The sequence below is a fragment of the Oncorhynchus clarkii genome, chromosome 28 (genome assembly GCF_045791955.1).
Source record: "Oncorhynchus clarkii lewisi isolate Uvic-CL-2024 chromosome 28, UVic_Ocla_1.0, whole genome shotgun sequence".
NCBI classification, from domain to species: domain Eukaryota; kingdom Metazoa; phylum Chordata; class Actinopteri; order Salmoniformes; family Salmonidae; genus Oncorhynchus; species Oncorhynchus clarkii.
In genome coordinates, this window is record NC_092174.1 from 16,384,375 (window position 1) to 16,410,037 (window position 25,663).

The window sequence follows — 25,663 nt, forward strand, 5'->3', positions numbered from 1 at the left end:
CTCCCCTCTCCCTCACCAACCCTCAGGCTTCCCGCAGACTTTCCCCAGTTCCCTCACCACTGGCTGGTCCAGGGCTGCCTGCCTGCTGGGCCCACAGGCCTCTCTCTGTGTGGGGGAGAGAAGGAGACTGACAGGCTTGGCCATTAATTGGTGGGAGCTGGTGGGAGTGGGCCAGTGGAACTGTTGTTGATTAATTAGTTGGGGAGAAATGAGATACAGGGTGTTTCTCAATATGCATTCTAGCGTACTCTGAGCATACAAATTGGAGCACGAAACGATCAGAGTATGAGTCCAAATTAACGTATGCGAAATGGAGCACAGAGGACAGTTCTCAGATGAGTACTTTGTGTGTACACATTTCAAAGCATGCATCGACGCAAGCTTCAACTAAAATATTCCCAGGATTGTTGATGTAATATGACGCAACCATGGAAAAATTGTTTCTTGAAAATAATGGCTGCTGGTATTGAGCAGAAGCAAGAGAAAATGAACTCTGACTTCGGAATGATAAGGTTCCCACTCACATCTCGTTTAAAAATTAACTCATCCACCCGTCCTCCTCTTCGGAGGACAAATATATTTTTTGTTCTTTTACAGCTTTTCTGCTACATATTATACATTATATATTATACACATTATACATACATATTTTACATACATACATATTTACATACATATTTTACATACATACATATTATACATTATATATTATACACATTATACATACATATTTTACATACATATTTTACATACATACATACATATTATACATTATATATTATACACATTATACATACATATTTTACATATATATGTACATACATATTTTACATTCATAAATATTATACATTATATATTATACACATTATACATACATATTTTACATACATACATATTATACATTATATATTATACACATTATACATACATATTTTACATACATATTATACATACATATTTTACATACATATTTTACATACATGGTACTTTTATATAAAGCAGTCACATAACAATAATACATTACCAAACATCAACTATTGTCTCATCGCTACAACTCCCGTACGGGCTCGGGAGCTCCATGCGTCCTCCGAAACACAACCCAACCAAGCCGCACTGCTACTTAACACAGCGCGCATCCAACCCGGAAGCCAGCCGCACCAATGTCAGCGTGCAAACACAACCCTGTGGCGCCCGGCCCGCCACAGGAGTTGCTAGTGCGCGATGAGACAAGGATATCCCTACCGGCCAAACCCTCCCTAACCCGGACGACGCTGGGCCAATTGTGAGTCGCCCCATGGACCTCCCGGTCGAGGCCGTGTGCGAACAGAGCCTGGGCTCAAACCCACAGCTAGCACTGCGATGCAGTGCCTTAGACCACTGCGCCACCCGGGAGGCCAAACATAAACGCTTTAATCCCAAACCTCAGCCCATCCCACCTATCACCATAGACCACCCTCGTTTGGTTTCCATGTGCCATATACTTTTCAATTGTGCTGTGATGTTTTAGATAATTTTTTATCTTTCTAATCGTATATTATCCACAGATTGTGAGCTAAAGATGAAAACTTTTCCTACGAGTATTATTATATTATTTTTTGACTGGCTATGGCTTTCTAAATCACTCAACAGCTCATATGTTGCCTGACTACAAGATTTTATCTTGCAACGTTAATAAATTCATACTGTGTTTACCTGCCTAGAATATCCACTGTAGTGTGCATAGACCTGCCTAGAATATCCACAGTAGTGTGCATATACCTGCCTGGAATATCCACAGTAGTGTGCATAGACCTGCCTAGAATATCCTCTGTAGAGTGCATAGACCTGCCTAGAATATCCACTGTATTGTGTATACAGCTGTCTAGAATATCCACTGTATTGTGCATAGACCTGCCTAGAATATCCACAGTCGTGTGCATAGACCTGCCTAGAATATCCACAGTAGTGTGCATAGACCTGCCTATAATATCCACTGTCGTGTGTATACACCTGTCAAGAATATCCACTGTAGTGTGCATACACCTGTCAAGAATATCCACTGTAGTGTGCATAGACCTGCCTAGAATATCCACTGTAGTGTGCATAGACCTGCCTAGAATATCCACTGTAGTGTGTATACACCTGCCTAGAATATCCACTGTAGTGTGCATAGACCAGCCTAGAATATGCACTGTAGTGTACATAGACCTGCCTAGAATATCAACTGTAGTGTGCATAGACCTGCCTAGAATATGCACTGTAGTGTGCATAGACCTGCCTGGAATATCCACAGTGGTGTACATAGACCTGCCTAGAATATCCACAGTAGTGTGCATATATCTGCCTAGAATATCCACAGTAGTGTGCATAGACCTGCCTAGAATATCCACTGTAGTGTGCATAGACCTGCCTAGAATATCCACTGTAGTGTGCATAGACCTGCCTAGAATATGCACTGTAGTGTGCATAGACCTGCCTAGAATATCCAATGTAGTGTGCATAGACCTGCCTAGAATATCCAATGTAGTGTGCATAGACCTGCCTAGAATATCCAATGTAGTGTGCATAGACCACAGGCTAACTGACAAAGATTTTGGTAGCTAACGTTGGCCATCTACCTTTCATAACAACATTCATTTTAGGTTGTTTTTCACATCTAAAGCTATCTGGCTAGCTCGATTAATGCGATTCACATATAGCTAGCTGATAATTATGAAGTCACAAGGTTGCGTTTGCTTTATGTAATATTTATTTTTTTGGTCTCTATTGGTCAAAGGTAATGCAGTAGCACAGGAGTGCGCAAATGTACATTTTTATGTGTTCTCCAACGTCTGGTCCTCAAAACAACGTACTCAAGAGAACGTCATCAAAGAAGGAACTCGGAGCAGGAGTGTGTGGAGCATGGTAGTATGCATATTGAGAAACACCTATAGAGATGGAGGGGAGAGACGGAGAAGTGTGCTGTGGCTTCACTGTGTGAAGAGGGACGGAAATGGAGACATGAAGTAGCAATGAGCCCTCGCTCATCATCCCCTCACCCCCCGTGGGACCCACCAAGCCGAGGCTCCACTTCAAACAACCTCCATCTCCCCTTTCCTCTTCCACTAGGGAGGCCGTCAAACCCTCTGTCTCCCAGCACGAGGCCCATTCCCCTCGGCTATGCTACCCACTGTTGGAGGCCTTTGGAACACAGCGCTCCCCTCTCTCCACCACCCTCAGGCTTTCCCCAGACTTCCCCCAGTTCCTGGACCCACAGGCCTCTCTCTGTGTGGGGGAGAGAGGCAGACTGACAGGCCTAGCCGTTAATTGGTGGGAGTCGGTGAGAGTGGGCCAGTGGAACTCTTGCTGATAAGTGAGATACAGGGATGGAGGGGAGTAAGGGAGAACTGTGCTGTGGCTCCACTGTGTGAAGAGGAAGGGACATTGAGAAATTAAGTAGCATGGTTGAGTTCATGGAAAGAGAACCTCAACTCATAACTGTGGCCAAGCTTCCAGATGCTTCCTTGACCTCTGCCGCACACTGTCTGGACCACAGGCCACAAATCCATAAACCTCCTAACATTCTGCACTCTAAGGACAGGCTGAGAGAGATGTTTTCTCAGGCAATTCTTCTCTTCTTTGCAACCTTTCTCCTGTTCTCCTGTCCTCATTTTCACCACATCTCCTCCTAATTTCTCTCCCTCATGCCTTTTCTCATGTTTCAATTTGTCATGTTATTTTTTTTGTCCATCTTCTCTCCTATCTTGCTCCTTCTCCTCCCATTTATCCTTGCCCTTTTACCTCCTTTCTCTCCTTTCCTCCAATTGTCATTCTCTCCCTCTCTCATCTTCTCCATCTCTCCTTTCCTTTTTCTCACCGTCCCTCCTCTTCCTCCTTCTCTCCTCCTCTCCTTCTGCAGTGGTAGAGTAAGCAAGCTGCAGGTTCTGCCAGTAATGCACTAGTCAACAGAGCTAAGCCAGTGTAATTGCCTGGCCTGGGCTAATCCCTCTGCCTGCACTGCTGCCTGCCGTGAGAGAGATGGTGCTGTGCTTTAGACCTCAGCACACACGAGCATTCAGTCTTCTCTAGCGATTTCTTTCACATCCCGTGCTCCTTGTTCGGCACTGATATTGGAGCTTTTGTAGATCAAGCAGACCAGCTCCCCTGTGTGTTAGACTTCTCCGGTTCTATCTGGTGCGGTGGGAGTCCGTAACATTGAAACAACTTCGCTGGGCACACCACCATACAAGGAATCTGGTCGTAGTCGCTAATAGCTCCAACTGTTCAAAAGCTAGAGCCAAATCTGTTGGGCGTCTTTTTCTCTCCTCAAAGGTACGCTAGAAACTGCTGCTACCGCTCCGTTTGTCGCAGGCGCTAATAGCGGATGTCGACGGTTACTCACGTGGCCCACGTTTCTATGAACTAAGCGATGCATTCAGCCGACTGAGGGAAACAGGTTGCGCAAGACATTCGTTCATGTTATGGCTGCGAGCCCCATGCGTCTTGCGAGACATGCAATGACTATGGCTGAGCATTGATGTGACGTGATTGACATTATGGGTTTCTCAAGTGCAGATGTTTCTGACATAACCAAATTGATGGTGTGTAGCACCTGTGAGCGACATGTGCTGTAGAAGAATTCAATTGGAGAATTAAGGTGTACGTGCGTGTGAGCCATTCCGTTTAGTTCTCCCTCTGAAACAAAGCAGCCAGCACCAACCCGCCTTTCTTTTTCTCTTCCCCCAATTCCTTAGTCAGTCTGTGCTCCGGATCTCCACACAGGGAGTTGTAGTGAGTCCCTGAGGAGCTGTTTCCCATTGAAAAGACAAACAGCGTGAAGGAGACCCAGCAAAGCACTGAGATTGGCTTAGAGGGCCAGGCTAGGTAAACAATGTGGTGGGCTGTTTATATTTGGGGCGCTGAAGTGCTCTTGACATTAGTAGGCAGCCCAGGGGGCAAACAAGGGTTGTGGCCTTTCTGGTCCTCCAACAATATGTGGACTGTAGACATTACTCTCTATCCACCTGTTACATGGGATTCTCTATGCCTCATCAGTTAGTTGCCAATGGTGGGGGTGAGTTTGACAGTAACACTATTGGGCATGCACGTGTACATACATACACACACACACACATGCATGCATGCATAGACACACACACAAACACACCCTAACCTAACCCAACCCACCCAACCCCACACAAACTGTCACAAACACTCCAATCATTCTAACATGTCACTAGGAGTAAACAAAACGCTTGATGATCGCGCAGTCGTCCTAATTGTGGCGTGTAAGATGTAAGCAACAATCAAGGCTGACTAGTGCGGCTAAATGAATGCCAGGGTAGGAGCTCGGTAAGTAATGAACTCGACAAATTAAATCCCATGGCAAATTAAAACAGCCAAGGGCAGCCATAATAGCCTGCAAATCACCGGTTAAGTGGCAGTCACATCGGATTTCTCCGTCCGTCACTGCATAGGGAAATCTATACAGCTACCAACAGGAGCCCAGAGACGAGATGCACCGAGCCAAACTCACACCTCTCCTCTCACAGCCATTTTGTTTTGTTGTATACATACATGAAAACAGACCGCACACAAGCATGTGAATAATGTACATGCAAACAGACAGTGGGATTACATGTCATATGTATTTGTTTCATGAGAAGCCATGTATTATGTAGTCTGACTGTCATATAACACATAGACAGGGTCATTTATATCAGTTCTCACAGCAGTAGGTGTGTCATGTTGATTATATGGACTATATGTATATACATGTATAGTGTATGCCCTCTGTGTGTGTGTGATGCCCATGGGGCATATTGTAAGTGCATCTGTTCTCTCCGTCTCTGCCCTATTTCTGCAAACACACACTCTCTCCTCTCTCTCTCATTCTCTTAGGCTCTTGCCTCGTTCCTTATCTCACTGAATTCAATTTGATTCGTGGGGCTTTATTGGCATGGGAAACATATGGTAACATTGCCAAAGCAAGTGAAGTAGATAATATGCAAACGCGAAACAAACAATAGCAAATCATCTCTCTCTCGCTCTCGTACGCACACCTGATAGTGCCAATGAATACGGTGCTTGTTGGTCCGTTGGCATGGGAAACATCCTAACTATGGCTGACTTGCCCAGTTAAATAGAGGTTCTTTCAAAAATCCAAAATACATTCTAAAAATATATATGTTAAATGTAAGTGGCTTTGGGTAAAACTGTGGGCTATCTAGAGGTGATGGATTCCATCCTCTTTCTGTCCTCTTTGTGCTAGACCATAATAACCACACTGTGGAGGTCACGTCCTCCCTGTCACTGACCCCTTAGTCGTCACCGTGGCGCAAAGCCGAGGTCGCCGCGGAAACACTGCCATTCCGTCACCTCTGTGTGTTCCGCTGCTTTGTCCAAGCGCCCCCAGTGCTATCCCACGTGGCTTTGCAGGAACAATGATTTATTGTGGCTGTGTTGACAGAAGCAACTGCCTGCCCTCAGCCCTCGGCGATGGGAAACTAAGGGTTGTGTCCTAATACACTAATACAGCTTCCTTCTCTTGTCTCCTTTATTTTCAACTGCCTTCCCTCAACCTCTCTGTAATGGGAAACTCATACTACGCTTATACGGCTTCCTTGAATTGTATCCTTTCTTTTTTAACCCAGATCTATTCGGGCAAAACATTTTCACACACCTTTTTGTGTAGACCATGTGCGTGAATAAGTCACATTGAATAACTTTAACCCCTTGACGCGGATGATCACATATTTGCGATCATTGTCAAGTGGTCCCTGCAGCGTACGGTCTCAAGTATGTGATTGGAACAGTAGCAACAGAATGCATGATGCAACAAATGTGTCTAAACAGTATTGTTGTCTGAAAAGCGTCTAAACAATGTTTTGTACTGATGGGAAATAAAGGTCTTCACAACTTATGTTCCTCAATTTCACCTTTTATTGTGAAAGATAAATGCGAACTGTATCATCCGAACATAACACGGAACACATCCACAGATAAACTCATCCATAAATCAGTCTAAATAACCGTTTTTGCGCTGACAAAAAAAACAATTCATAAGTTAGCAACCTAACAGCTAGACTAGTTTACAATGTACCACATCTCTGGTGAGCACACGAGACCAATGTAATGTTGTTTAGAAAATAAATGCGTGTCAGCTAAGCTAACAGCTGCTAAATTCTTTATGGCAGCCATGTTTCTTTATGTTTGACTTGGCGAAAACTCCCTAATCCCAGAATGTCATTCACTATAAGACGTAAATAAACAAAGTCAAAGTCAAAGATGGCTGTGCACATTGCCTGAAAAATATGAACTTAGTTTAGCCACTTTTCAGCATATTACAAATCTTTGATGTACTTGTTACAGTGTATACAAGAAACGGAGCACATGACATTGACAAGTCATTTACCAAGCAAATAAAATCACCTCACAGATCATCACATCAAATACAAGCCTATTGCCTAGCCTAATCGTAGCGAGAAAGCTAAACAGGGAGGAAACCATTTTAGGGGGGCTTGTGGGGGGGATTCCTTTTATTTGTGGGGGGTTTTCAAGTCCATGGGGGGTAGAAATGGGGGAAGGTATCATGGGGGGATATGATGCAGTAAATATTACTATAATGGGGAATTTTTCAATAAATGGGGGGCAAACACAGGAGAAGTTTATACGCTAAGTAAAAATAAAACCCCTGGAAAGGAGTTACAATCTGTTGCCGAGTTCAAAACAACAGGGTACTGGGAAATCGCAGACTTCAGTGCATTCAAGACAACTGGGAACTCTGAAAAAACAAGCTCTGACTGGGAAAAATCTTTTTGAACGGTCATCCATTCTAGAGCTCCAACTTTCCGAGCTGAACATCACTGGCGTCATGATTTGACCTAGTATTTTTCAGAGTTCACAGTTGTCTTGAAAGCACCATAAGTCAGTCGAGTGAACTATCCCTTGTTATAACATCTTTGGTCTGACAGACGCTTCCATGACAACCAGAATGCATTGTATGTTGTCAACAAACATGGAGCCACAAATAATATGCAAATAGCTTAGCATTAGCTCATCATAATCACTACAAACAGTATTTTACATACATCGTATGTGACCATTACAATCTCTGCAAGAATCAGAATGCATGAATTGTCACCAGCACTTGAAAACGTGAATAAAACAGTAAATACATAATGATCCATACATACGGTGTGCTACAGTAGAAACGTCAACACAATATATAGAAACTAAGACACTTTGATAGGAAGGAACACATGTCCAAAGTCCAATTTGTAAGGAAAACAACAATGAAGGCAATGCAGGCACCAGTCAGAAAATGTGCCGGGGGAAAAAGTTTGTGCACAGCCTGTTCTGACTAGAGATGCGCAATGTCTTCATACTTGATCTGGGGAAACACCGGTGAAGTGCTTGGGCTCTAGTTGAAGAGAGACGTTTGTCCGGCTCAGTAAAGACTCAAAAATTATTTGTCCACAACAGTGAAATGGTCTACTTCTTATATGAATTGTTAAGGAGGTGGAACACACCTCAATTCCAGCAGTTGTTAGAAAATAAAACGTGTTAGAAAATAGTTTTAAATTGACACGTTAAACAAAGCCTATAGATAATTAGCAGGCAGCGTGCCTTGGTTTGAAGTCAGTCCGGGTTAACTGTCCTGTTGCTGAAGTTGCTTATCGATCACATTTTGGAACAGCGAGTGCATGAAAAAACCCACGCTGGGACGACCGATAGAGATATTTGGAACTCACCCGTGAAAAGATTAATACCATATGTGAAAAGACTAGATAGTCCTGGATTCACCTTGATTTATAAAAGTCCTCAACCCCTAGTCTAACTGCGAGCTTGCGGATTAGTACAGGATAGCAGGTAGCTACAGTCCTGCACGCCTCCCTCTCCTTTGGCGATAGCACATTCGCTGTAGTGATGGACTATAATTAGCATATAGAGTAGCTGCTCTCTCATCACTGGCATGTCCAGAAACAATCTTTAAGTGGTGAAAACTCTTCCATCAACAGAGCCGGACTCAAAAAAACATTCCACTAATCCCAGTTTATCTAAGTCTTTCCTGTCCTCTAGATGGATATGGAGTATGACCCGTTTCCCTCTCCTTGGCAAAAAATACACAATAATGTTGAAAAACAAGTGTGCCTAATTCCCACTATAGGGCTGACCTGTACTGTGCTGGCTCTGATGTTTTCCATTCCTATTGCCCTTTCCAGCATGGTTCCAGAAAAGATGGTGGATGTGTAACCAGGCCAACCAAGTGCCGCTCAGCTTGGGTCAGTTCTGTGTGGCTTAGCAGTGTGAAAAGGTTATTACCTTGCCTATCCTATGAGGGGTCCAGGATTTGTGTTAGCTTACTATGGTTTACATTAAAGCTACGTTCTTAGCTAGGTCTCCCTGGAAAATGTGATTCTTTGAGATCTCAATGGGATCTCCTGGTTAAATTATCAAATCAAATCAAATGGTATTGGTCACATACACATGGTTAGCAGATGTTAATGCGAGTGTAGGGAAATGCGTGTGCTTCTAGTTCCGACAGCTCACTAATGTCTAACAAGTAATCTGACAAATTCACAAATAAAGGTTGAATAGAATGCAATCCTTCTCATTGTGTTTGTCAATTTCAAGGCCTGTTGACAAGAGATTGACTGAGATGTCAATGGGAAAACCTGGTTAAATAAAGGTTCCTCTCTGTGTCTGTTTGTAGGCGTTCCCTCGGGCCCGCGGAACGTGATATCCGTCGTGAACGAGACCTCAGTGATCCTGGAGTGGCACTCGCCTAGGGAGACAGGCGGTCGTGAGGACGTGGTCTACAACATTGTTTGTAAGAAGTGCCGGGCGGACCGCCGTACCTGTTCACACTGTGACGACAACGTGGAGTTTGTTCCGCGGCAGCTGGGCCTGACGGAAACCAGAGTGTTCATCAGTAACCTGTGGGCCCACACGCTCTACAGCTTCGAGATACAGGCCGTCAACGGGGTGACCAATAAGAGCCCCTACCCTGCCCAGCACGTGTCTATAGACATCACCACCAACCAGGCTGGTAAGAGAATAGTGTGTGTGTGTGTGTGGGGCGGGGGATTGAGGGGTTCTCTGTGTGTGATGTGTAGTCTCACTGAGAGGGGATGGTCGGCATCATCATCATTATCGTCATCTGTGTTCTGGTACATTGTTGGCGTAGTTTGCTGTAGCTGTGTCTCCTTTCTAGTGTACAGTACAAAGAAACAATTTTGTATAGTGTTTCATTGATTGTTGATATCATAATTCATCCCACATTGCTCAGCACTGGTAAACACAACATAATCTCTGCATTTCTGACTCCTGGCCTGTTGCTTCTTCTTTCATAATGTGAGCTGGAGAGAGGTCATTGTGCTAAACCTTGAATTAGTGAGGGGGTGGCAGCTGACTCCAGCTGTACGAGAACTCACAAAGTGAAATATTGAAACTGTCTCTCTTCTATTGTATTATCGCCCTCTTTTCTCGTATGAAAGCAGAGGCCTGCTATATAATTGAGTGTGTTGAGGGATGGGGGGGATTTCCCCATTGAAAACATGGTGAAGTTCAAAACCCCAACCCAAGACATGGTGTGTTAGGATCTGTGGTGAGACCAGCACATCCCTCCCTTTGCCCTATTTCTGCACCCTTTGTAGTTCCCCAGTTTTATTTACACATCAAACCCTTTGAAACTTAAAAAAAAATAGAAAATGCTGGTTTGCATTTTGCTCCAAGACAACTTTACAGAAATGTTTGCTTCTTAAGCTTCAGTCAAAAGCCTAAAGTAAATGAATCTATCTACGACAAACAGCAAATACGATTTTTATATACCGTCCTTTCTACTTGATATTCTGAAGGTTGAGACAGTGTTAGAGACAGTGTTAGAGACAGTGTTGGAGACAGTGTTAGAGACAGTGTTGAGACAGCGTTGAGACAGCGTTGAGACAGTGTTGTGGCTTATCAGATATCTTTGCTGGTTATCTTTCCGGTTTTCTTTTCGAATAACTCGACTTGACTCGGCCTCTCCCTTCACGACAGACTGAGAACAGTCTATAAAGCCACAGCCTAAAACATTCATGCTGTATTGAACACATCCCTGAAAGAAAAAAAACGACCAAATACAATCCTGGGCGAAATAGCTGGAGGTTGTTTTTATAGGGCTGAACAGGGCCAGTATTCACAAAGCATCACAGAGAGTAGAAGTGTGATCAAGAATCAAGTCCCTCCTCTTATTCGTTATGATTTAAAAGACGAAACTGATCTTATTCTCTGTGATTCTTTGTGAATACAGGCCCATGCCAGTTTCTCTGCTGTTTGCCGTCTTGGCAGCAGTGCCGTAGCTGTTACAGAACAGGCAGTGAGACAAGAAGGGTTTGGGTGTTTAGTACTACATAATGACCAAGCAGACAACTCTTCTGTCCAAGACATTAGCCCATGATTAGGGCAGCGTGAACCAAGCCAGAGAGTTGGACGGCCGCCTCCTCATCTTTCTCCTTCACCCTCTTTCTCTCCTTTTCTTATGTTTGGAAGGCTCTTGCTCTCAAAGGCTCTTGAGTCTCTCGCTCTCTCCAACTCCCTTGCGATTTTTCTATTTCTCTCTCTCTCCTATTCGTCATTTCTCCTGCATCCCTCCCTCCTTCCCTTCTATTTCTCTGGCCTTGTGATGGAATGTGAATTCAGCCACTGGAAATGATAGCTTTGGGATATTTTGTCTGCCCGGTCCTTTTCCTACAGTGTTCTTCATGCTCCCGTGGAGTTCCACGATGTTCATTGTGACACTTATCAAGGGACCTAGAGCACAAAGTATTGACCAAGTGGAAAATTTAAATGAGACTCGTTTCATTTTTCCTGTGTTTGCTGTTATAAGAGAGACCTCAAGAGTGTCTGCCAAATATGTGGAGTGTATTTGTGTATTGAGTGCTGTTGTGTATTTGGTTTTTGAGTGGTCATTTCGTGTGTGTGTACCCTATTACAGTATTGATTGTTTACAGCATCTTTACTTGGATTTTCTGTGTTAAAAACATTGGATATTTCTGGTACTTGTTACTCCACCATAACAACATGGTTGAAAGCAGAGCTATGGCGCTATGGAAATGTAAAAGTTGTGAAATCTCCAGTTTGTGGATTTTGCTGAGCGTGGGAGAATTAGCTTTTTTTTTTAAATACGGTGCATTGGGAAAGTATTCAGACCCCTTGCCTTTTTGCACATATTGTTACGGTACAGCCTTATTCTAAAATGGATTAATAATCCTCTTTGGGCTAGGTGTCCCGCTAGTCGGATAGAAGCCGACAACATCCGGTGAAATTGGAGGGCGCACAATTCAAATAAATATTCGTAATATTAAACATTCATGAACATACAAGTGTCTTATATCATTTAAAAGTTGAAATTATTGTTAATCCAACTGCGTTGTCAGATTTCAAAAAGGCCTTATGGCGAAAGCATACCATGCGATTATCTGAGGACAGCACCCCACATCAACATATTTTTCAACCAGCCCAGGCTTCTCAAAATCACAAATAGCGATTAAATAAATCACTTAGCTTTGAATATCTTCCTCTGTTTGCAATCCTAATGGTCCCAGCTACAACATGAATGGTCGTTTTGTTCAATAAAATCCTTCTTTATATCCCAAAAAGTCAGTTTAGTTGGCGCCATGGATTTCAGTAATCCACTCGTTCAACATGCAGACAAAGGAGTCCAAAAAGCTACAAGTAAACTTTGTCCAAACAAGTCAAACGACGTTTCTATGTAATCCTCAGGTAGTCGAAAATGTAAATAAACTCTAATATTTCACATGGAAAGTACTATGTTCAATAGGAAAGGAAAATTCATATGCGCACGCCTCCTCCCTCGCACACCAAAAGACTGATTTGGTCCAGGTGCTCTCCCAACAAAAACTCCAAATACTTGTTTGTTTTTCAAAAGAGAAGCCTGAAACCTTGAATAAAGACTGTTGACATAGGAATTGCATTTTGGGTGACGGACATATGGGTTTCCAATAGGTTTCCATAATAAGACCCTGGGAGCTGAAAAAACAACATTCTGGTCTGGATTTTCTTCTGATTTTCGCCTTCCATATCAATTCTGCTATATTCTCAGATATTATTTTAACAGTTTTAGAAACTTCAGAGTGTTTTCTATCCAAATGCTATTATATGCATATCCTGGCTTCTGGGCCTGAGTAACAGGCAGGTTACTATGGGCACGTCAGTCAGGCGGAAATTCAGGATAGGGCCTCCTAGCCCTAAGAAAAATCCTAATCAATCTACACACAATATCCCATAATGACAAAATGAAAACAGCTTTTTAGACATTTTTGCAAATAAAAAACTGAAATACCTATTTACATAAGTATTCATACCCTTTGCTATGAGACTCGAGCTCAGGTTCATCCTGTTGTATTTTTATTTTATTTTTTATCTTTATATAACTAGGCAAGTCAGTTAAGAACAAATTCGTATTTTCAATGACGGCCTAGGAACAGTGGGTTAAATGCCTTGTTCAAGGGCAGAACGACAGATTTGTACCTTGTCAGCTTGGGGATTCAATCTTGCAAACTTTCGGTTACTAGTCCAACGCTCTAACCACTAGGCTACGCTGCCACCTTTTTGATCATCCTTGAGATGTTTCTACAACTTGATTGGAGTCCACCTCTGGTAAATTCAATTGATTGGACATGATTTGGAAAGGCACACACCTGTCTATATCAGGTCCCATTATATGAGGTCCCACGGTTAACAGTACATGTCAGAGCAAAAAAGAAGCCATGAGGTTGAAGGAATTATCCGTAGAGCTCCGAGACTGGATTGTGTCGAGGCACAGATCTGGGAAAGGGTACAAAACATGCCTGCAGCATTGAAGGTCCCCAAGAACACAGTGGCCTCCATCATTCTTAAATGGAAGAAGTTTGGAACCACCAAGACTCCAGCCAAACCTCCCGGCCAAACTGAACAATCGGGGGAGCAGTGCTTTGGTCAGAGAGGTGAACAAGAACCTGGTGGTCACTCTGACAGAGGTCCAGAGTTCATCTGTGGAGGTGGCAAAACCTTCCAGAAGGACATGCATCTCTACAGCACTCCACAAATCAGACCTTTATGGTAGAGTGGCCAGATGGAAGCCACTTATCAGTAAAAGGCACACGACAGCAAAAATGTTTTTTTTTTAAATACATTTTCAAAAATGTCTGAGAACCTGTTTTTACCTTTGTCATTATAGGGTATTGTGTGTAGATTGATGAGGGGAGAATTTAAAAATAAAAATAAATGTTAGAATAACACTCTAATGTAACAAAATGTGGAAAAAGTCAAGGGCTCTGAATACTTTCCGAATGCACTGTACATGTATATTTTTTTTTACCTACTAAACATTCTCAAACTATACAACCTCCCCATTCCCCGTTTCTGGAATCAAAACTCCAGTGTTTAATCGCAACAACCTCCAAGAAAATAACATCAGAGAGTGAAGAAGGGAACACTCTCTCCCTCTGGCTCATGGTCCTTTAAGTCGTGGTGGCTGACAGTGAAGAGAAGAGAAATTACGAGGTAAATAGCTCTGATTATTAGGGTAGCCTAATGGCTTCTGACTGTCCCATGTTTGAATGGCTAAATATGCCCTACATGACAGATAGATGTTGGGAAGCATTGTGTGATCCCAGCTCTGGGTAAAAAGGTGACTGGCTGTAATTGGCTCTGCCCATGCCCAGCCCTAGGGGATTCTTTGTGGCTAGGTAATTGCGGCGCTGCTGCTTCTGACTTGCTTTCATAACAGGCAAGAAGCATATGGATGTGGATATGACCTTTTGGTGATGAGATGGATCGAAGGATCTGAGGATAATTTGGGGAGAAAACTTTGTTAAGGCAGTCTGAGAGTGGGAGTCTGGGGAAAGTCATTCTTAGCCACACTTACCATGTGAAAACTGGGCTGAATGCCAAAAACAGTTAAAACGGACACAAAGGTGTTGGAAATCTGTTAATCCTCTCAAAGTTATCATTGGACTCTCAAAGTTATCATTGGGCTCTCAAAACTGCAATATCCTTTGCTTTTCTGAAACATGGCTCTCGGACAAGATACCCCCCATGACTATCCAACTCGATGGATTCTCCATTCACCGGGCGGACAGGACATCGGAGTCTGGAAATCGAGGGGGGAGGGGTTGACCTCTACACCATCTCCAGCGCTGTGGAAGTGTCAACCCACTGTTCTCACCGTCTTGGAATACCTGATGGTCAAATGCAGACCCTTCTACCTCCCGATGGAGTTTTCAGCTGTTATCGTGTTATCGTGACTGTTATCGTGACTATACATTCCATGTCAGGATAATAAAAATAACAATCTGGCACTTAACGAACTGTACAAGGCTATAAACAAGCAGAAAAACCTACATCCAGAGGCTGCTTTTCTGGTTGCCGGCGATTTTAATTCCGCGTCACTAGGACATGATGCCCAACTTCCATCAACACGTCTCCAACGCCACCTGGGACAACAAAGTCCTACACCATTGTTATTCTACCCATAAGCAAGCATACAAGGCCATCTCCCTCGTCCGCCATTCGGTAAATCGGATTACGACTCCGTATTATTTATTTCTGTTTACAAGCAGAAACTCATTATCAAATAGTATGCTACATGACTGCTTTTCCAGCACTGATTGGAATATGTTTTGAGACTCCGCCGATAACATTGACGATGTTGTCTCAAGGGTGAGGGTTCGCTGCTTACCCAATCAAAATCCCTGGATTAACACCAAGGTTGGAGCTAAACTAAAGGACAGGGATACCACACACAGAGCTATCGTAGACAACCCTGAGGCTATGGCCGAGGACAGCAATAAGTCCTGCTATGACATCCGCAGAGTCATCAAATGAGCAATAGGACAATATAGGAATAAGGTGGAATCATACTACACATGCTCTGACGCCCGCCGTATGTGGCAGGGGTTACAGTCCATTACAAAGGAAGACCCAACCGTGATCTGCCTAACGATGCCTCTCAACCAGACAAACTTAAATGCATTTAATGCACGTTTAGACAACAACAACATCGTGCCAGGTGTGAGGGCCGTCACTGACCCGGATTATTTGGTGACCTCACTCTCAGAGGCCGACATGAAAAAAAGTATTTAATCAGGTCAACACCTGCAAGGCCGCGGGGCCCAACGGTATTCCAGGGCGCGTTCTCAGAGCATGCTGTCAGGCATATTCAATTTGCATACCGCCCCAACAGATCCATAGATGAAGCAATCTCAATTGCTCTGCACACTGCCCTCATCTACCTAGATAAGAGGAATACCTATGTGAGAATGCTGTTCATTGACTACAGCTTAGCGTTCAACACCATTGTCCACTCCAACCTCGTCACCAAGCTTCGGACTGGGTCTGTACACCTTCCTCTGCAACTGGATCCTGGACTTCCTGATGGGCCAACCCCAGGTGGTGAGGGTAGGTAACATCAACTTCTCCACACAGACCCTCAACACAGGGGCCCCACAGGGGTGTGTGCTTAGTACCCTCCTCTACTCCCTGTTCACCCATGACTGCATGGCCACGCACGACTCCAACACCATCATCAAGTTTGCTGACGACACATCATGGTAGGCCTGATTACCGGTACTGATGAGTCAGCTTAAAGGGAGGTGGTCAGTGACCTGGCAGTGTGGTGCCAGAACAACAACCTCTCCCTCAACGTCAGTAAGACCACGGGAAACAGGGAGACACCATGTAACTTGAAGCTCTCGACCTGCGAGCACTCCCCTATCCACATCGACAGGGACGCTGTGGAGCAGGTCGAGAGCTTCAAGTTCCTTGGTGTCCAAATCACTAAAGAACAAAAATGGTCCAAACAGCACATCTTCTCCCTCAGGAGGTTGAAAAAGTTTGTGGGCCCTCAAATCCTCAAAAAGTTCTACAGCTGTGCCATTGAGAGCATTTTGACAGGCTGCATCACTGCCTGGTATGTCAATAGCACCATCTACTGTATATCAGGAGGTGTGGTAAGGAAGGCCCAGAAAATCGTTAAAGACTCCAACCACCCAAGCCAAAGAATATTCTCTCTGCTTCCACATGGCAAACGATACCAGTGCATCAAGTCTGGCACCAACAGTCTCTTGAACATCTTCTATACCCAAGCAACAAAATAGCTGCATGTACTATCTGAGTTAACCTTGTATCCTCATTTACTGTTTTATGTTTTATTTTTGTCTCTATGCACACTCACAGGGCCCTACATACTCATACACACACTCCATCTGCTCACTCACACATAATATACAGTACCAGTCAAATGTTTGGACACACCTACTCATTCAAGGGTTTTTCTTTATTTTTCACTATTTTCTACATTGTAGAATAACAGTAAAGACATCCTTTTTCGGTATTCTCTCAACCAGCTTCACCTTGCTTTTCCAACAGTCTTGAAGGAGTTCCCACATATGCTGAGCATTTCCTTCACTCTGCGGTCCAACTCATCCCAAACCATCTCAATTGGTTTAAGGTCGGGTGATTGTGGTGGCCAGGTCATCTGATGCAGCACTCCATTACTCTCCTTCTTGGTCAAATAGCCCTTACACAGCCAGGAGGTGTGTTTTGGGTCATTGTCGGGTGGAAAAACAAATTATAGTCCCACTAAGCGCAAACCAGGTAGGATGGCGTATCGCTGCAGAATGCTGTGGTAGCCATGCTTGTTAAGTGTGCCTTGAATTCTAAATAAATCACAGACAGTGTCACCAGCAAAACACCCCCACACCATCACACCTCCTCCTCCATGCTTCACGGTGGGAACCACACATGCAGAGATCATCTGTTCACCTACTCTGCGTCTCACAAAGACATATCAGTTGAAACCAAACATCTCAAATTTGGACTCATCAGACAAAAGGACAGATTTCAACTGGTCTAATGTCCATTGATCGTGTTTCTTGGCCCAAGCAAGTCTCTTCTTATTATTGGTGTCCTTTAGTAGTGGTTTCTTTGCAGCAATTCATCCATGAATGCCTGATTCACGCAGTCTCTGCTGAACAGTTGATGTTGAGATGTGTCTGTTACTTGAACTCTGTGAAGCATTTATTTGGGCTGCAATCTGAGGTGCAGTTAACTCTATTGAACTTATCCTCTGCAGCAGAGGTAACTCTGGGTCTTCCTTTCCTGTGGCGGTCCTCATGAGAGCCAGTTTCATCATAGCGCTTGATGGTTTTAGCGACTGCACTTGAAGAAACTTTCAAAGTTCTTGAAATGTTCCAGATTGACTGACCTACATGTCTTAAAGTAAGGATGGACTGTCGTTTCTCTTTGCTTATTTGAGCTGTTCTTGTCATAATATGGAATTGGTATTTTACCAAATATGGCTATCTTCTGTTTTTCACACCTACCTTGTCACAACACAACTGTTTGGCTCAAATGCATTTAGAAGGAAAGAAATTCCACAAATGACATTTTAACAAGGCACACCTGTTAATTGAAATGCATTCCAGGTGACTACCTCATGAAGCTGTTTGGGAGAATGCCAAGAGTGCGCAAAGCTGTCATCAAGGCAAAGGGGGGCTACTTTGAAGAATCTTTGAAGAACACTTTTTGGTTACTGTTATTTCAAAGTGTTGATGTCTTCACTATTATTCGACAATGTAGAAAATAGTCAAAATAGAGAGGTGTGTCCCAACATTTGACTGCTACTGTACATATATACTGACTCTACACACACGCACACCCACTCACATACAAGGTGCTGCTACTCTGTTTATTTTGTATCTCGTGGCCTAGTCACCTCACCCCTGTACATACTGTAACTACTGTACCTCTGTCACTCCAGTATCTCTGCACATTGTAAATATGCTATTTTAACTGACCCTGTATGTAGTATGCTTACTTACCGTGTTCTTCATATTTCTTCTTATTTCTCGTGTGTGTTTTTCTAGTGTTGCATTGTTATTGATTATGGAATTGTTGGGTTTTGAGTTGGCAAGAAACGCATTTCACTGTGCTTGTGACATTAAAACTTGAAACTTGTATTTTCTACGGAAGATTGGAAGATGGACGGAGAAATTGAGGAGCGGTAGGGCGGAAGACGAGAGCGAGTGGGGCAACGTAAGTGTTAGAGAGTTGGAGAAGAGATGTGTCGAAGAGAGACGGAGAGAGAGTTAGACGAAAGAAGGATATAGGGGGAGCGATTGGTAGAGGAGAGGAGGACAGTCCGTGAGATGCAGAGATGATTCCTGTGTGAATCAGTGCAGAGGTCATTAAACTGTCCTAGGTCCCTGTGTGTGTCTGGGATGAAAGTCTGATCAATACTCTGATTCACAGCCTGCACTAAACTGGACACACACAAACACTTCTCAGGTTATTTACTAGCCTCTCTCTACAGCCCTGGTTTGGTCATCTTGATCTCTGTATAGTCAAAAGCTGCCATCTCCCATTTGATGTCTTTTTTTGGGAACATTATGCTTTAATTCACTTAGGAGCACACCGTGTGCAGACCTGAGGGTTGTGTGGTAAATGTTAAACGTCCATTAAGGTAGGTTAATGCATACTAGGGTCATTACAGTCAAGAACCAGACCATGTTTAAAAACCTCCAGAAAATGTAGGAAATGAGGTAACACAATGTCCTCAACAGCATCTTTCTCTCCCGCCAACCCTCCATCCCTCCATCCAGGACACTTAACCCATGAACAGCTGAATAACACCTCTCAGAGAGGGACTTTTCTTCCCTCTTTCACTGCTTTTCACTGCCTCTCTTTTTCTCCTGGCTTACACAACTCTGTGACCTGAGGCGAGTTCAACAAGGCTTTTGTTTGCGGCGAGCATGTTGCCAGAGTAAGAATTTCAGTTGAACCATTTGAATGAACATTCCAAAATGTTACGGTGAAACATCAAACATTTCGTTTTTGTAAGGGTTACGGTCCCTTTTTAGCGACAATATTCCAAATGAAAATGACTTCCTACTCAATATAGTAGAATGTCTACATGGCCACTTGATTATTTTAGCCGCAGTTTAAATCTGAAACAGACACTTACGTTCTCAGACTTTCAGCTAGTGTTAGTGAACGGTAGCGGCTAACACACAAATGATTAATGTGTTAGCTCATGTGAGCCAAAGTTCGCAAGCTATTTCCCTTGTTGAACGCACCTCTAGATTCTGTGCCAACTGCCAAACCAGTCACCAACCTGAGAATCCCTCTTGTCTTAACACTCCTCTTCCCATTCCATTCTACTCCTCTGCAACTGTTTTTAGAAATAATCCCAAAATCCAAACATCTCCATCTATTCCATCTTGCAGCCTTCTTTGGGCATGTGGAAACCGGCGAAACCCCAACTTCATGAAAACAGTCTGCGGCTCAGCGGGATTCTAGATACAAAGAGATGGAAGTAGTCGAAGCCAAATCCAAACAACCAAAACATACCAAAGGGATTTGAGCCTTTGACATTACTAAAACCAGAGGGATGTGAGGCATGTTTGGATCCCTACTCATTATGTTTTGTGTTTACGAGCTTTGAATGACTTAAGTATTTCCATGTGTTGTTGGTGTACATGGGTTGGTTTAGAGTAGGAACAGATGAAGACACAATCATAGGTTACTGTAAAAAAGACAAATGAAAATGCATTATCCCTTGTATGTATTGAATAGATTCTTCATTTCTTCATTCAATTATTAGTATGTCCATTGGTTATTTAATCCATCCAGCCCTTTCTTTCTTTCTTTCTTTCTTTCTTTCTTTCTTTCTTGCTTTCTGTCTGTCTGTCTATATACTTTCTTAATAATTTTTTACATGGGTTGTTGCTTTTCTCACTGCCTCAATTCACAGAACTTGACTGACTATAAGAGGGCAGAGAGGAGCTGGTTGTCAAACCATTTCATCATCCTCTTGAGTGCTGGCTCAGGTTGTCATTCTGCTTCATTTAATGCCTGTTTATCATAAATGTTGTAGCTTGTCCCTTGAATCCAGAAACCGGCAGCTAGCTGCAGGCGATCGGAGGAGAATGGCTCTGAATGCTACTGAACTCCTCAAACCTTAAAATGTCTTCATCTAGTGTCTGAAGTACAACAGAGAAAGAGGAATCGTGTAAACCAAAAGACTAGTTGCCTTTCTTAGTTACTTTCAGTCTTTGCCACTAAATCTCTCCTCTGGCCACAGTAAAATATGTGATTGTCAGAAGGTTCGAAGCAAACCCACCACACTTAAAGACAATCCCATGCTCTAGGTAACTCCAGAAATTCCAGGACTTGGCGCTTTCAAAAAGGCACCAAGAAGTCACATCTACAGTACATTTCAACAGTGATGTCACCAATGGCAGCACTGGAGTGATTTAAAAAAAAAATGGTTGATTGGTTCCCTGAAAGAAACTCATAGAAACAGAACACCGAAAGGGACAGGGCAGAATAGAACAGAACAGAAAAGATCAGAGCAGATCAGAACAGCACAGAGCAAAGCAGAACTGCCACATCCCTATGATCTGTGAGAGGAGTCCATTACCATGTAGTCACGACAGAGCAGCCCCTCTGAGCTATTGCTAATGGGGAGGCAGTGGTTAACCAGCATGCCTAGGAGGGTGAGAGAGGGAGAGCGAGAGACTGTGAGAGCCTGGAGCTGTGGTGCTGTCTAAGTCTTAACGGAAAAACACAGAATTAGATTGTTCTATGTGATGAAATCGGCCTATCAGGACTTTTCCAACCAATCGTCAAACTGGGAATCAGTCAAGCACATCAGGAGTGTCCAGCTGGGAATTGAGGGATGAAAGCCCTGTGGAATTTGGATCGCGGAATGTGAAATGTATTAAGCTTATCCCGGGAAAATCACAATGAGGGAGTTGATGCAGAGGGAGAATGGGAAGAGGTCACCCAAAACTATTCAAGTTATGTTCTGGGGATTTGGTGAAAATGAATGAGCTTTCGTTCCCTTTTGTAAAAGATGTGTAATGGCTCTGTGCTATAGTGTGTAGGTATAGAGTCGTAAGATGTGTAATGGCTCTGTGCTATAGTGTGTAGGTATAGAGTCATAAGATGTGTAATGGCTCTGTGCTATGGTGTGTAGGTATAGTGTCGTAAGATGTGTAATGGCTCTGTGCTATAGTGTGTAGGTATAGAGTCGTAAGATGTGTAATGGCTCTGTGCTATAGTGTGTAGGTATAGAGTCGTAAGATGTGTAATGACTCTGCTATAGTGTGTAGGTATAGAGTCGTAAGATGTGTAATGGCTCTGTGCTATAGTGTGTAGGTATAGAGTCGTAAGATGTGTAATGGCTCTGTGCTATGGTGTGTAGGTATAGAGTCGTAAGATGTGTAATGGCTCTGTGCTATAGTGTGTAGGTATAGAGTCGTAAGATGTGTAATGGCTCTGTGCTATAGTGTGTAGGTATAGAGTCGTAAGATGTGTAATGGCTCTGTGCTATAGTGTGTAGGTATAGAGTCGTAAGATGTGTAATGGCTCTCTGCTATAGTGTGTAGGTATAGAGTCGTAAGATGTGTAATGGCTCTCTGCTATAGTGTGTAGGTATAGAGTCGTAAGATGTGTAATGGCTCTCTGCTATAGTGTGTAGGTATAGAGTCGTAAGATGTGTAATGGCTCTCTGCTATAGTGTGTAGGTATAGAGTCGTAAGATGTGTAATGTGATGGTCTTGTGTTAGAGTAGCAGTTTGCAGATAAAAAAAACCTCTCTCTCTCTCTCTCTCTCTCTCTCTCTCTCTTGCTAGCAGCACTGAGAGGCTTGACATTGATTAATGCTAAGCCGAGTGCTGCATTAAAAGCTGGGGACAGCCAGTTGGGCCAGATAAAAGTGGAACAGAGGAGAGAGGGAAGGGGGAGTGATGGGGGGACGAGAGAAGTGCAGGGCACAGCCACCAATCACTGTCAGTGCTGGTGTCCCCTGGTAACGGTGGGGACGGCATGGCTTCAGCAGGCCTGACCCTTGACCTCCAGCCAGGTACAGACGCAGCAGTGCTGATAGAAACACAGGCTCATTACATACAGGGCACTAACACACATCTGCGTTCACAAACACATACCCACACACAGGCCTTTAGAAACGAGGACTTGGCAAATGTTTTATCCATGACTTGCAGAAGTGCCACTATTATTTAATTGGGACTTTTAGGCAATCATTGAGACGTGATGTGAAACCATGTAGAATCACAAATGCCTGCCTGGTCTTAATATAACTGTCTGGCTAGATACAGCCTGGGTCTCAAATGGCACACTATTCCCTATAGAATGTACTACTTTCTACCAGAGCCTTTGTGCCGTGGTCAACAGTAGTGCATGTAGGGAATAGGGAGCTCTTTTGGACTCAACCTTAGTCTGTTCTGGAACACACACTCCCCTCCGCTACCCCCTTTCTACTGTAAGCTCAGAAGGCAGGGAAGGCAGCAGCAGCATTGGGGCCTTCTGGGGCTGCCAGGGCCGGTAATTGATAATGCGGCCCAGCAGAGCTCTGTGCACTGGAGCGTTAGGCAGCCAGAGAGGAGCGAGGAGGCTTAGCCACACCGAGGTGAGGCCTGGATAGGATGAGAGTGCGTGGGCTGGAACGATAGAGGGAGGCAGGTGGGGTGGCGGTGAGTGTCTGGGGGTTACTTGGGGATTTTGGGAGCTGAAATGTGAAGGAAGTCCGGTGTGTTTTAGGAAAGTCTGCATCTGTTTATGTGTATGGGAGGCAGGGGGAGTAATGTGGGTGGTAGAATGCGCAAAGTAGTGTGGGTGGTTTTCAACAAAAGTAAGTGCATGTAGACATATCTGTGTGTGTTTCTATCAGTATTTCTTAGGGTCATAATACATGAGCCTCCATCTCCCAGACTTCCACATCTCTGGAATGGATACTGTAAAAGATGAGTAAAAAGAGATTCCCTTCCCATATACTGGGGGGTAATGTATTATTCCCGGTCAATCACTGCTAAATGCTGGCCTTTGCCGCTCGCCGTCTCCGCCTCCACCCACCCATTGCCAGCCCAGGAAGACAGGAACGAGGAACGATGATAGAGGGATGATAGCGCGGAGGACAAAAGCGAGGGAATGAGATGGAAATTGCTGGGGTGTTGGGTTAATTCACAGCCCATATGTGTGTGCTCAGGTGTGCTGTGTCTGAATGGAAGAGAGAGCAGAGTGGGTGAGCAGGGTGGAAGAGCAGAGTGGGAGAGCAGCGGAGAATAGGCCCACACTGTGCACCCAGGCCGAAAGCATCACAAAGAGATAGGATGGAGTTTTCTTCCAATGGGCAGTTTCTAGGTCTTTCCGCCTCATTAGGTAGGGATTTTATTCAGACCCAGCGCAGACTGTTGACTTGTTGTGTTGGAGACGGACACAGAGTGAGAGAAATGGGGACCTTGAAGAGTGAGGATGTTTTAAAAGATGTGCTAGCTGCTCCACGACAGCTCTGACTGGTGATTCTTACCGGCATGACTTGTGTCTGCGAATTGTGAATGTGTTACATTGTGTTTTTAGGAGCTTTCAATGCTACTTTCTTGCATCGTTCAGGCTATTACAAGGCGCAGAGGCAATTTTGTTCGTCTCAGTCTCACTTCCTGTTTCCTGTTTGCAGCCCCCTCCATCGTACCCATCATGCACCAGGTGAGCTCCACCATGAAGAGCTTCACATTGTCATGGCCACAGCCTGAACAGCCCAACGGAATCATCCTGGACTACGAGCTACGCTTCTACGAGAAGGTAGGCTGGGTGTGCGTGTGTGTGTGTCTGCGTGTGTGCGTGTGTATAAGCGCACGTCTGCCCATGAGCATGTTCATCTGCGTACACAATGTGTGTGTGTGTGTGTGTGCGTGTGTGTGTGTGTGTATGTGTATCTGTGCATTTACCGTCTTAAAAGAAACCCAACAGAAGTTTCTCTTGTGTTCCGAAGCGAAACCCCCAAACTCCCCTGGCTGATGATATGTCATCTCAGTTCCACCTCCAGTCCATCTCTCCTTCTCCCTGTTGTTTGGTTACCCTGCCTTCCCCGTCTGATGAAGTGAAAACCTTGACATCCCCCCTCCCCTCACCAGTCCCACTGCGGTAATGCTATGCGCCTGGTGGGGCTAGCATCGACCCGTCTGCTACCAACTGCTCCTACACAGTGGAACCTTCTTTAATAACCTATGAGAGCAGCCCAGAGTATCTACAGAGCAGGCCTTATTGACCTGTAGGCTTTTCCCAAGGCCTCGGTCTACAGGAATAATGAAATAGAGCCCAGAATAGACTAGAGCCTAGAGGACACTTAAGGTGGTCCATAGTTTGGTGGGTTGGCTGGATGCAGGTTTTAGCCTTTGAAATGTGTTAATTTGTGTTACATTTGTTAGATACATATAATATAATATATAATAATAATATTTTAATCTGTATGTTGAGGGTTATCAAAGCAGATAGAATCCATATTATGTATTTATTTACAAAGGTGCAGTATGTCATTGCGAACAAGAATCCTTCTCAAGAACAACCTGAAATTCTCTACATTTCCTGTTATGCCAGACTTGAAGACATGGTCACATACAATTTTGTTCATTAGTCCTTAGGAAAACTTTCTACGCCACATTTTTAGAACACATTCTCCAGCTTCACTTTGCTGCATGGGTCATGAACCAGAATCCAATAGGGCCCCTGTGAAACCTTATCGCGTCACAGCTTAGTGTCATGCAAATACCGCTCACACAACCTGCTGTGGGCTCATAAATATTGATGTCATAATCCTACTGATGTCTTTGTAGCGTGTCCTTCCAGACAAATAGACCCGGGC

At 43.9% G+C, this 25,663-nt stretch overlaps 1 pseudogene; it reads left to right on the top strand.

The window, feature by feature from the left end:
* LOC139386555 (ephrin type-B receptor 1-like) overlaps positions 1–25,663 on the top strand; it is a 296,455-nt pseudogene that overhangs the window by 208,712 nt on the left and 62,080 nt on the right.